A 14,291-nucleotide genomic window follows, 5' to 3' on the forward strand; every position below is an offset into this window, starting at 1 on the left:
ATTTATCATTTAAGTATATATGAGCATATCTAGGTATGCAAGTATATACATAAAACAAAACATATAAATCTACACATATACATACATGCATACAAAAATACCCTGATGTTGATGTTGAAATTCCAATGAAGAAGCCTTGGATCTAGGTTAGAAACCGGCTCTTTCTCTATTGGCAAAAAATATTGAAATAAAACTGAATAATGACATGCATACATACATACACACACATACATAAGTACATGCATGCATGCATTTATACACACACACACACACACACACACACACACGTATATAAACAAAACAAGAAAATGGAATTTTTTTATATCGTTTATCTCCACTGCACGTCTTTCATATTCCACAGGAATCACAAAAGTTTAAATGTTATATAGACATGATACGAATTTCCCATTAGAGAAATTGTCAGACTGAGAAAAAAATTATAATATGAATTCTCTAATAAAAAATTCCTTACATGTCTATATACCAGGCGCAGGAGTGGCTGTGTGGTAAGTAGCTTGTTTACCAGCCACATGGTTCCGGGTTCAGTCCTACTGTGTGGCACCTTGGGCAAGTGTCTTCTACTATAGCCTCGGGCCGACCAAAGCCTTGTGAGTGGATTTGGTAGACGGAAACTGAAAGAAGCCTGTCGTATATATGTATATACATATATGTGTGTGTGTGTGTGTTTGTGTGTCTGTGTTTGTCCCCCTAGCATTGCTTGAAAACCGATGCTGGTGTGTTTATGTCCCCGTTACTTAGCGGTTCGGCAAAAGAGTTCGATAGAATAAGTACTGGGCTTACAAAGAATAAGTCCCGGGGTCGATTTGTTCGATTAAAGGCGGTGCTCCAGCATGGCCACAGTCAAATGACTGAAACAAGTAAAAGAGAGAAAAGAGAGTAAAGAAATAACATGTAAATCTTTGTGATTCCTAATGGCAAATGAAACACCTGTAATGAAGAATAAATAATATTTCCATTTTCTTGTTTTTTTTTTTTTTTATTCAACAAGTCAGTAAATAATATTTTTACAGCCCTCAATCTTAATGTTTTGATTTACACGCAACAATAATAATCGTTTCTACTATAGGCACAAGGCCTGCAACTTGCGTGGCGGGGGACTAGTCAATTACACCGACCCCAATATTTCACTGGTATTTAATTTAACGATGCCGAAAGGACAGAAGGCAAAGTCGGCCTCGGTGCAATTAGAACTCAGAACGTAGCGAGCGATGGGCATAATACCGCTCAGCATTTTTGTCTAGCATGCTAACGATCCTGCCAGCTCGCCGGCTTACACACAAAAATAATAATAGATGCATATTGATTGTAATAATGGATTCAGGAGAAGTGCTTCAAGAGGAAATAACTGGGATTTACCCTAACTACCTACCTATATATATTAATGTGTGTCTGTGTACGTACGTACGTACGTATGTATGTATGTATGTATGTATGTATGTATGTATGTATGTATGTATGTAGTATGTATGTATGTATGTATGTATGTATGTATGTATGCATGTATGTATGTATGTATGCATGTATGTATGTATGCATATATATAATAATAATTGATGAAGGAAACGGAAGATAGATTTGGTATCAAAGTCTAGTACCAAATCTGTCTTTCGTTTCGTTCATCAATTATTATCATCTCAACTAACACTGCGAAATTCCTGAAGTAGATCCAGTAGAAATATACCCCAATCATGGATGACACCAGGTAGCCCAAACTGTGAACGTGCTTTACTCAACAACACACGAAGTAACATATGCCCATTAGTCCCAAAAGTTACATGTATATATAAATACACACACACACACACACACACACACACACACACACACACACAAACACAGATACACATTCAGTAGAACTTTAATTTGGACTTCCTCTAAACACGGGCTTTTTCATAACTCAAATTTAATTTGTATAATCGATGCAGAGTTGTAATGAGAAAGTTTAAATAGTTTTAGTCAGGTATTGTACTGAATGGATGAATCAACACTTGTTCTCAGAATGGTTCATACAAGAATTTGTGCCAGCTGTACAAAAGCGCTCTCACAAATTAGATAAATCTGATTCAAAGTGCCTGCTGCTATTAGTCAATTGTAGAGCACATCCTCACGAGTCAAAATTAGTGTCATCATACGGGAATGTTTTTGTGTGCTACTTACCACCGAATATGACATCTCTCATACAACCTATGGAGGAAGGGATTATTTGGAACTTAAAATGTTAGTATAGGCGATTTCTAGCGCAATTTTACCATTAAAGATGCCATTTTTTTTTTATCTCGCAAGCGCATGAATCAGGTTCGAGCAGGCACATTAACAAAAACGTGGGGAAAATTATATCCAGCGTCTAGTGCTCCTGAAGTGAAAGAAGCAGAGAATGAATCCGGAGTACAAAATATTCTTGAAACTACACCATTTCCAACCAAATACGCTGTTCTTCAATCACTTGATGCAAAGAAATGTGGGTGCGACATGATGAAGAAACCACTGAACAATGTCCCGAAGAAAATAATGGTCATGGAATTAGCAACAGCGACAGCTCCCATTCGAGTGAGTCTAATGTAAATGGCCAAGAACACTCTAATGAGGAAATATGGGATAATACAGAGAAATCGATGGAGATTATGATAAAATGTCTTGAAAGAAATCCTTACTTTAGTGACAACTATGTTTTGCAAGCAATGTTCCTTCAAAAGGATATGATCATAAAGCGACTACAACACCAAGAAATAGTGAAGTTTCGCGATCGCTTGAGGAATGTAATGGCAATCCCCGTGAGCTCGACAAATGAAGACGGAAACGAAAGTGAAGAAACTCATTCAATCAATGAATAAAAGTATTCTACATAGATAATTGGTTATTAAATGCTGTTAATTTATCTAATAAATACCTAACTACTAACATTATCTAATATTAATTTATTTTCATTTTTTTTCCTTGCAGTATTTAACGATTCTTTAAAATATATAATGCACTCACCTTAATATATACATCAAATACTAACGGGGGTACCCGGAAATGTAAAAGGAAATATTTTAAATACCTTTATGTATTTTCTTCCCGTAATTTGAACTGCGTCCTCAAACTTGAACATAGCACACGTTCAAATTAGAGGAGTTCTACTGTGTAAATATATATATACCAATATATATATATATATATATATTGAATATCTCGAAGCACTTACATAATGCTATAAATGACAGCATGAAAATATATGAATAGGAAAACAGTACTGGAGAGAAAATGTTGAAGGCTGACCGTACAGATGTAGGTTCGTCTCCCACAAGCAGCCTTCACCTTTTTCTATCCAAAATGTTTTTACAACCCAATATTTACATGCACTTATTTGTAGCTTTATATGCATTTTGAGATCAAGTTCCAAAAAGTATACGGAAACGGGCGCGAGTGTGTATGAATGAGTGTGTGTGTGTGTGTGTGTGTGTGTGTGTGTGTGTGTGTGTGTGCGTGTGTGTATGTGTGTGTGTGCGCATGAGTGAGTGTGCATGTGAGGTAATGTGTACAAAGTATCAGAATGAGTATGCTACAACCACGCACGCACGCACACAAACATACGCGTGTAAGTATGCGCATGCAAACACACGCACGCACAAACACACACACATACATACACACACGCATGCACTCACACACATACTGACATACACTCATATGCGTATAAATACGCACAGACATACACACACACATACATACACTCACACACATATATATGTATATATCGCCATCTTTGTATTACTAAATGTATATGCATCGTTAGAAGGCATGAAACTGAAATTCTCTTTCAGTATCTCTTATAGACTTGAGTTTAAAACGATATATATTGGCGCGATATCTCTTTATCTATCTATCTATCTATCTATCTATCTATCTATCTATCTATCTATCTATCTATCTATCTATCTATCTATCTATCTATCTAATTGTCTGTCTGTCTAGAAAGCTAGTTACCTAGCTATCTGCATCTGTCTATCTATCTCTTTGTATGTATGTATGCGCAGATTTGTATGTTTTATCTATGTATTCTCATGCATATAGTTGCATATCTAGATGATGCTCATATATATTTAAATTATAAACTTCTGGATAGTTTTACAGATTTTTTACAGTTCCAGTGATGGATTGGATCTGTAGTCTTCGAATTAGCTTTCTCCTTTATGGTTCTGAGAACCCTAATTTCTCAAGACTGGTATTTATGCAGTGTGTTACATATCGCAAAGCTCCAGTAATTACAGGTATAATCCTGAACTTGTAATCTGGATAGAGGACACGCAGATTTCTCTATAGTTCAGCATAGGTATTCTATTTTTTACTGATCTTCAGCTTTATGTTAACATCCGCAGGGTAGCTAATTTCCACACCTGTGCACAGTTTCTCTTCTTTATCCTAAATCATTATATCTGGTCTGTTGTGCTTATATTTTATTGAGGTCTTCACTGGTACATGTATGTATTCTTGCTTGCATGTATGTATGTATGTATGTATGTATGTATGTATGTATGTATGTATGTATGTATGTATGTATGTATGTATGTATGTACACGTGCAGATTTATATGCTTTCTTTTATGTATGTCTTCTCATGCATATACTTGCATATCTAGATATGCTCATATCTAGACATGCTTTATGTATGTATCCATCTATCTATCTATTTGCTTGCCTGTCTATCTATCTCTGTCTATGTATGTGTGTGTGTATGTATGTATATATTTATCTATCTAACTTTCTGTCTGTCTGTCTATCTCTCTCTCTCTCTCTCTCTCTCTCTATATATATATATATATATATATAATATATATATATATATATACATTTATCTATCTATCTATCTGTCCGTCTGTCTGTTTCTCTGTCTCTCTGTCCGCCTGCCTATCTGTCTGTCTGTCTGTCTGTTTATTTATCTATCTATCAATCGATTGATCGATTGGTCGATCGACCTTTCTATCTATGCTTTATCTAGCTATGCTTGTAGTTGAACATCCTGCAGACACATGGATACCTTTGACGTCATTCTCAACTGTAATCAGCGTGATACAATGTGACAAGGGTGGGCCTTTAAATTACAGGTATATTACATGAATGAGTGTGTGAGTATAAACACCCATATAAATATGCGCGTGTATAATACGCATGACCGTAAACACATGTCTATACACACACACACATATACATATACATATATATACATACGTATATGTTTGTATACATACAGACATGCATTCATACCTACCTACCTATCTACCTACCTGCCTACCTACATACCTATTTACCTACCAACCTACCTACCTACCGACCTACCTATCCACCTACATACATACATACATACATACATACATACTACATACATACATACATACATACAAACACACATATACGTTTATCTCTGCACGTATGTATAATACGTATGTGTGTACGTGTGTAAGTGAACATATATATGTATGGGTGCATGTATGTGCTAATGTGTGCTTACGAACTCTATGTAAAACGGTGTGGCTTAAAGGTGGGTAGGTTTAGGGTTGGAGAGAAACTGGTGTGGTGTGACCTATAATGTAACAGACCGAAGACCAGTGACACCGTCTCTGTTGTCTGCTTAGGTTTTTGTCGGTGCTGGATCAAAGCATCTGACACCAGCAACGAGCACCTGCAAAGTATCATATTGTTTGGTCTACCTTCATCAAACTCTTACCACCATGCGAGAATGAGTGTGAGGAGGAGGAGAAGGTGTACGGAGTGGGTAAGGAAGAGATGTAGAAAAGAAGCAGAGAGCTGAAAATTTAAAGGGAGAGAAAAAGAGCAAATAGCTTGTAATGATTCAATAACGCTGTTACTGATAATAAATACATATATATAAGGATTCTGTTATGCCCACTTCTAGAATTCACCGAGTAGTTGATGGGGATGGAAGTTGGTATATAGATTGGCTGAATCGGTAGAAGGTTAGATAAAATGCCACGTAGTAGTTATTAATATATAGGCGCAGGAGTGGCTGCGTGGTAAGTAGCTTGCTTTACCAACCACATTGTTCTGGGTTCTGTCCCACTGTGTGGTAACTTGGGCAAGTACCTTCTGCTATAGCCTCGGGCCGACCAAAGCCTTATAAGTGGATTTGGTAGACGGAAACTGAAAGCAGCCCGTTGTGTATGTATGTATATATATGTATGTGTGTGTGTGTGTGTGTGTGTGTGTGCGTCGTGCGTGTGTATGTTTGTGTATATGTGTCTCTCGACCCCACCATCGCTGACAACCGATGTTGGTGTGTTTACGTCCTTGTAACCTAGCGGTTCGGGAAAAGAGACCGATAGAATACTAGGCTTAAAAAGAATAAGTTCTGAGGTCAAATGACTGAAACAAGTAAAAGAATAAAAGGATAAAATATCTCTTTATGTCTTGAATTCAAATTTCGCCGAGGTGTATTTTACTTTTCTTGTTTCCATCGAAGTCTATAATTTAAGTACCAGCCAAGCATTGGTACACTGTGCGCAATTGAATCGAATACATTTCGTCACTCGAATATCTGAAGGATAGCCTTTTGAAGTGGCCTTGTGCATTTATTAGAACGTATTGGCGTCGAGTTGGTAGAATCATGAGCACGCCGGGCAAAATACAATTACGTTCTGAGTTCAAATTCCACCGAGGTCGACTTCATCCTTTTGGGATCGATAAAATAGGTACCAGTTGAGCACTGGAGTCGATGTAATCGACTTACCCCTCCACCGAAATTGTTGGTCTTGTGCCAAACATTTGGCATAAGGCTGTATCTTTTTTTCTTAAACCTGGTTGAAGAACTATTTCGAGTATACTTTCTCAAACCGGAGAGATAAGAAAAACAAAATGCACTTAAATGTTTTTGTTAAAAGTAGTGGTATAGTAACAGTATGTGCCACCTGGGTCAGTCCATGAGTGTGTCGCCTCTAGTGAGCTAACCAACCATTTACATGCTTATACAACAAGCAAGCCCAAAATCCCACCTCCATAAGAGCGTCCCCTGAGACGGATCGGCAATTCGCTCCACCTTGGGTAGGTTACAGGTTGTAAGGTAGTTTGCCGTCTTACATTTAAAAGACTGTACAAGTTGTAAAATATTTACAGACTATGTGAGACTACCTTAACGATGTTTCCAGAGTATAGTATTGATATTTCATGTAGATTAATTATATGTGTAAATCCTGGGATTTTGCATTTATATTTAATCACACATTTTGTTGATCATTTTCAAGGCAGCTGTAATTATATGAATCGTTTCTTTTCTTTTATTACCTATTATAAAAGGGACAATACAATATGATCTGGATTCATATACAACAGATGGTATAAAAATTTATAATGACAAAATGAAAAAAAAAGACCGAATGGGACACAGAAGACAATAATATACAATGAAAGACACTATGAGATTTAAAAGACAGGTATGCTCCGACCCCACGAGCTCTGTCTTCTCAACCGACACTTTTGGTAATCTCTATGACGTACTCACGCAGGGCCTTTCACTCCCAGCATACGTGTTACACGCGTCCATTTTTTTTTTATTAACATACACTCTGACAGACACCTCCTTTCCAACCCCACCTTCCTTTTCAGGTGAAAAGTGAAAACATTCACCAAAGCAAGGCCGAAGACAAAGCTGTCTATCACAGTACCTTTCATTCTCAACTTACATATCACCTCTCTCGCAATTGCTACTACAACGAGAAAACAATTACCTTCTTCCGTAAGGAAATCCGGTGGGTTAATTTTTAAAATTGACTCAGACAATAGCTGTACTCTTCTCCCATCTGACAACAGGTGTTCTGCATAAGTCCACGCTTCTGATATACCCGGACCCTGAACAATAGCGTGCAGGACCATTTCCACGTCCCGCCCGCATCTTGGACAGGGCGACAGCCCAGACTGGCTGTGTCTGGTGAGCTTCTCGGTAACACTGCCAGGCCAAAGACTTTTGGAAGTTATCCAGTGTCTTCGGCCCGAATGTTCTTCGGAACAGGCTAACTGATTGTTATCGAAACTTAGGATCCTTCCAAGGGCATCATCATTTCCAGCCTCTACCAACCTCCTCTAGTAAGCCGCAGTGGTACCGAAACCGCTGGCGTTGCCCGATTTGCGGAATTGGAGAAGAGCCTTGCGGCACTCCGTATACAGGGTACCCAATCTCGATCTTCGACGAAACCAGTTTTCTCTACCACCAAAACTAGTAAAGCTGGGGAACATCCGTTTAGCAAGCGAACACCACACCCGTTTACAATCCAAGTAGAGCCAGAGATGCTTCAGCATCAGCGCATGCTTGCGCATCAACAGCCAAGGCATCCCTAACCCACCCTTTAACGGATTTTGACAGCAAATAGAACGCCTTACAAGTGGGGTGGAGTTCTTCCACAAACAGCGAAAGATTTGCCTCTCCAACTTGCTCAACCACGAATCAGGACAAGGAACGACGGTTAGGCGGTAAACGATGACCGATGCGATAAACACTCCGCCCTCCCTTCCAAGGATAGCCACCGCCAGGTAACGATGGTCTAAACTATCGAATGCTTTAGCTTGATCTAAATGGACCAGTGCCCCACCTTTGCCAGAATCTTTACCATACCCTTCTTCTACGGTGTAGCGTATAAGATGGTTCTACCGGGGACCGCACAGGTTTGTGCTTCCCCGATCAGGCCATCCGCGACACGCGTCAATCTTTTTGCTAGCACCTTGGCCAAAGTTTTCATCTCTGCGTTCAGCAGAGTGATGGGCCTAAAATTATCTATTCTGCATGAATGATAAATAGTTAAATCGATTCTAACATATTTGATGTTAGTGAATTAATAAATATTAACTGGTTAAAATTGCAACAATGGTTATGAGTAAAAATCATTTGTTTAATGATGAATTATAGTCAAGATAGGCAGGGTTAATATCTTATTCGGTTTGGTGTTAGACAAGAAGCGAAGAGGTCAAACAAAACGTAAGACATAAATAGGAATGGTAAATGATACCATGCGTGTGGTACGTAGTTGGGAACGGAAGATTGAAATAGATTAATCAAGGAAGAAAGGTGATGGAGATAGAAAGAGAAAACAGATAAGATAGAGACATAGATCCGTGTACAGATCAGTAGATAAATCAGTTTACATGTGTGAAATGAGTAAGTAAAGAGATAATCATGCTATTATACGGACGGTTAAGTTGACGGAGTGATAAGCAGAGAAATAAAGAAGATTGATTGACAAACAGAACAGTCATATAAATAGAAAGATTTAGTGAATCTGATGTGGATATAGGAAAGGTGAGCGAAGAAAAACATAATGACAAGCATTTAGATAAAATAACAGATAAAGCCTAAAAGCTGAGTAATATGACAGCATGTAGAATCATACAGAAAGTATAACAAAAACGAGCAGTCACACCGATTCAGAGCCAGTTATACGTTTTATGATCTTTCAATCTTGATCTACATGTAACAAACGTTTCCTCGCTCAGACTTTTATTTTATTTTCATTGTTAGGTCAGAACGAAGATGTGCTCATATCCTTTGCAAGCTTTCCTTTTCTATTATAATTTCATTGATATCAAGGCCGTTGTAGAAATATAAATGAACTGTTTCGTTGAGACTTTTCTTCATCTACACCGGGGCGATACAAATCATGGTTGACCTCGGCGAAATATGAACTCAGAACGAAAAATGCAGTAACTAACTACCTCAAAGAATTTTGTCCTACGCTCTAACAATTCTGCCAAGGTGATCGACGAGTTTAGCGTTCTTTAAATACTGTAAATTGACGGTTGCACGAAAAAAAATAAAATAAAATAAAATAAAACAAGAAAATGGTAGGAATTCCAAGGGAGAGATACTCTGGGGCATAAGAACTGGGTCGAGTTGTCAGTGCAAAGCCTAAAGACAGAGATGTAGGTAGGCACAATGTGGCTGACTGGATCCGTTCTAACTTGTCATCGCTGCATACCATAGATTTTTACAACCATGTGAAAGTAGCTAAGCATGCGTCAATGCATAGTTAATATATGGAATAGTAAAACAAATCTGAATTTTTTTTTTTACTTGCTTCAGTCATTAGACCGCAGCCATATTGGGACTGCGCCTTGAAGAGTTTTAGTCGAATGAATCGACTCCAGTACTTATTTTTTAAAGCTTGTTACTTATTCTATCGGTCTCCTTGCTGAATAACTTAGTTACTGGGGCATAAACACACCAAAAGAGGAGGTGGAGGGACAAACACAGACACAAAGATAGGCAGATACACACACACATACGCTTATACATATACGATAGGCTTTTTCAGTTGCCATATACCAAATCTGCCCAGAAGGCTTTGGTTGGCCCGAGGCTATAGTAAAAGACACTCGCCCAAGGTACCACGCAGTAGAATTGAACATAGAACCATGTGATTGGGAGGCAGCCTTCTTAACGAACAGTCACGCCTACGAAAACAAAGAAATATTACTCGACGAATTTTCTTTTTCTTTCTCTTTTTATTTCCCCTGGCAATTATGAGGCACAACTCCGGATGTTCCCATATCTTTGAAAAGTACAGTCTCATCGTAGGTAACTTGTTGAAGTGTTAGCGAACGAACCGCTAACTTAATATAGAGAAATGTATATTTGTTAGTAATAAGTTACTACTACGAGTTTACACTCCAGTGGAGGACGATCAATAAATCTGATATCCGGAGTTTTCTTTTATATCTTCCGGAACAATGAAAACATAAAATTGTCAACATTGTTTTCTTTTTTTATCAATGTCAGTATGTATTTTATTCTAATAAAGCGTTTCAAGGCTCTGCGTATTAAATATATCACACATTTACTGTTCATTGTGCCGATGACATCTCAAAATGATTTAGCATGTAACAGGAGTTGATAACTATCAGTAATTGCTCTCATATCCATCATAATGAAGTATTTGATGAGACTGCTGCTGGCTCACGTGAAATTTAACATGTTGATCAACATTGATTAGCTTAATGTTCGAAGAGATAAGAAATGCAGTTTCAACGATACATCATTCTATATTGATCTACTTGCTGGCGTGAAATATATGTCAAAATATTATCTGTCTGCAGGAAGCTGTTGTACCTATGGCGTTTACAAGCTTGTGAATTTGACGTGGTCAATGTTTGTCTTGAATAGTTGTAATTTGACAGCTATAATAAACAGATGAACGAGGTGGGAATTCCAAACAGCTGGAATACAGAATCAACGTGACGCAATACAATGGTGTAGAGTATTCTTTAATATATAATTGAAAGGATCCTAATTCCAGTTGACCGAGTTACACGTTTCCGATCATTCAAATGGTAACACAAGCCTATTTTTTCCTTTGAAATATCTCCTGTTTGAATATATTTTCGAAATATCATCATTACAAAGTTAAGAAGAAAACGCTTGTTTTTATATTCTCTTAAAAAAATATAATAAAAACTTCTGAGCGACGCGTGCAGAAACAGCTGCTTCAAGCTCACGTTTTTCATTTAATTTCCGGCACTCGCGAGAATATTCCAACGGTCTTAGACTTCACAGAAGTAAGATTACTGCACTAACTTCCTTCTGAAATTATGTTGTTCATTTAATAATGAATTGTTCATTGTTCATTGTTCATTTAAAGTAAAAAATTTAAACCAATTAGAGACGTGTACATTATTTACATTATTTATTTTATTTACATTTGATGGATATTTGTCATCTTGTTTGTTGCTAACACAACGTTTCGGCTGGCATACCATCCAGCCTTTATCAGGTGTCCTGGGGGGACTTCGAACCTGGGTTCTCGTTCCTAAAGTATTTTTCGATGCTGTTATTATTATTATTATGACAAAAATTCCTTGGACGATACTTACTCGGACAATATCTCCACATTGAAAATTCTTATGGCGAGCAACAAAATCTACCATGATTAACAAAATATAGAAAGTAAATACATAATAATAAAAATTTTCAAATAGAAAAATCAGTTAGTAATTAGATAATTAATTTTTTAATTATTAAATATAAGTAGCTTTAACTGAAAATTCTGAAACACATATTACTTTCATTATAGAAATTGAAAGATTACTACACTAATGCTTTCGTTAAAGCAAATATATTACTTTCATTTGGCACGAAAATTTATTTGAAGAAAAGAAAATAAATCTCTGCAAAATAATTTTGTTGCTAAAAGAAAAAAAAATAAAGTGTTGGGGTTTTGTTTTACTTTGCACTTTAATTCAAAATCTTTGGGTATTTTGTCGAATTCTTTCCTACCAAAGGACAGTTTTGTTCGGACCGCTAGGTGCGCATATGTGTGTGTACATTAGCATACATATACATGCATATACGTATGAATATTCGTAATTACACATATACGTGTATGATTCTGTAAACAACTTTGTGTTTTAAGAATCCATATTTGCATTCCAAAATTATATTGGAAGAAAATTGTTCTGTTAAATGTCGTCTGCTTATTCATACATTCTCCTATCTTGTATAATATAGATACATAATCAAGCTTCTATTGCATATATTTGTTATATATTTGTTTTATTCTTATTTTTATTTGATTCATCAGTTCTCTCTGTGTGCTACGGCCTTCATATCACATCAATATCTCGTTTTGATACCTAATTACCGAAAATGAAATAACACTGGATTTTATTACTTACAAACAGATTCTGAAATCAAAAAGAGAATGTTTCTCGTGAACAAGCGAAGAATGGTAGTTTTCGATAAACAAACAACCATTACACCATAACATTTTCAGTATTATATCCCTCTCGTCCAATTTAACATATTGATTTATTTTGTGATAAGAAACTCAGAAAACGAAATTGATACTTTTAAGCTTTATATAACATACCCGCATTTCCGCAAGGCGATTGTTTCTATTACACAAGCCGATTGGTCTATTGCGCAATTGACTCCGCACGCCAATCTATGGAAACATACAACAGTCAAACCACGTTAAATGGACAAATGCGTTAGTATAAGAGTGGAGTGAGGAACCCTTTATAAAGTCCAAATGTTTTCGTAATATATCGTGCCCTTAAGTACACTAATAAATTGTATGCGTGTATATATACACATACACACACATGTATGCATATATATATATATATATATATATATATATACTAGCATTATGACCCGTCGTTGCCGGGTCATAGTGCTAGTGCATGTATATATGTGTATATATATATGTGTACATATTACATGTACATCTATATATATACATCTACATATAAAATACAAAATACAAAGTTATATCTTGATATCGCTAGTGATAACAATACTCAAAATATATAACTGTAAGCCCGTCTCTTGCAATTTCGATCAATTGTATTTTGTCCTCCCTCTTGTATAGAAGTGTGGCTACAATCCAGCCTACCTCTACTTCTCGGGGGGGGGGGGCATTTTAAATTTTATCCAGGACATCCTACGTCCCAGATATAAAGGTAAAAATAAAATATTTCCACTTTGCAAGGTTCGAGTCGAGTACTCCCTTGCACGCTCCGTTGACTCGAACCTAGCTTCTATTGTGGCGAATTTACCGCCTCTGGTTAGATATCTTTCATAGTCGCACCAAGACACATTTCGATGGTGCTTTCCTCCAGGTTTCAAATCTTCTTTTTTCTCTACATTGTATATTTTATAGACAATAGTCTTTTCTTTAATTTAACTTTTTATTATCCATCTGGACTATTCCATTTCTGCACGCTAATTTTATTTTTAATTTATTCCCATTCATGTGAAACCACTTACTCAAGTTCAAGTCATTGATGCAATTTTATACCAATTGCTATTTTTACTTTTGTTATTTTACGATTATATTATAGTTTAGTTTGATTTTAATTATTACTTACAACATATAATTCAATTGTTATTATTATCTCTAATGTTTATTGTTAAAGTGAAAGTATCTGACATAAAATAGAGAAATGTTTTTATTTCACTTTTAACATGTAATACTAAAATAGTGGAGAAGATATGATATTGCTTTGGGCTCGCCCTAGGCAAGAAGCTGAACATTCTTTTTTCCCATGAAACTACATGGACCCTAAGTAAAGCATGTGTAAAATTTGAATGAAATTGGTTGTGTAGTTCTCAAGTTTTAGGAAAACACACCGACAGACAGACACACATTCTCAGTTTTATATATATATATATATATATATATATATATACACACATACATGCATGTGTATGTGCGCGCGTGTGTTTGTGTGTATGTATATTTATTTATACATATAATGTTTAATGAATACTGAATTTATACCATTGCAGTATAC

The sequence above is a fragment of the Octopus sinensis genome, linkage group LG1, assembly GCF_006345805.1.
Source record: "Octopus sinensis linkage group LG1, ASM634580v1, whole genome shotgun sequence".
NCBI classification, from domain to species: domain Eukaryota; kingdom Metazoa; phylum Mollusca; class Cephalopoda; order Octopoda; family Octopodidae; genus Octopus; species Octopus sinensis.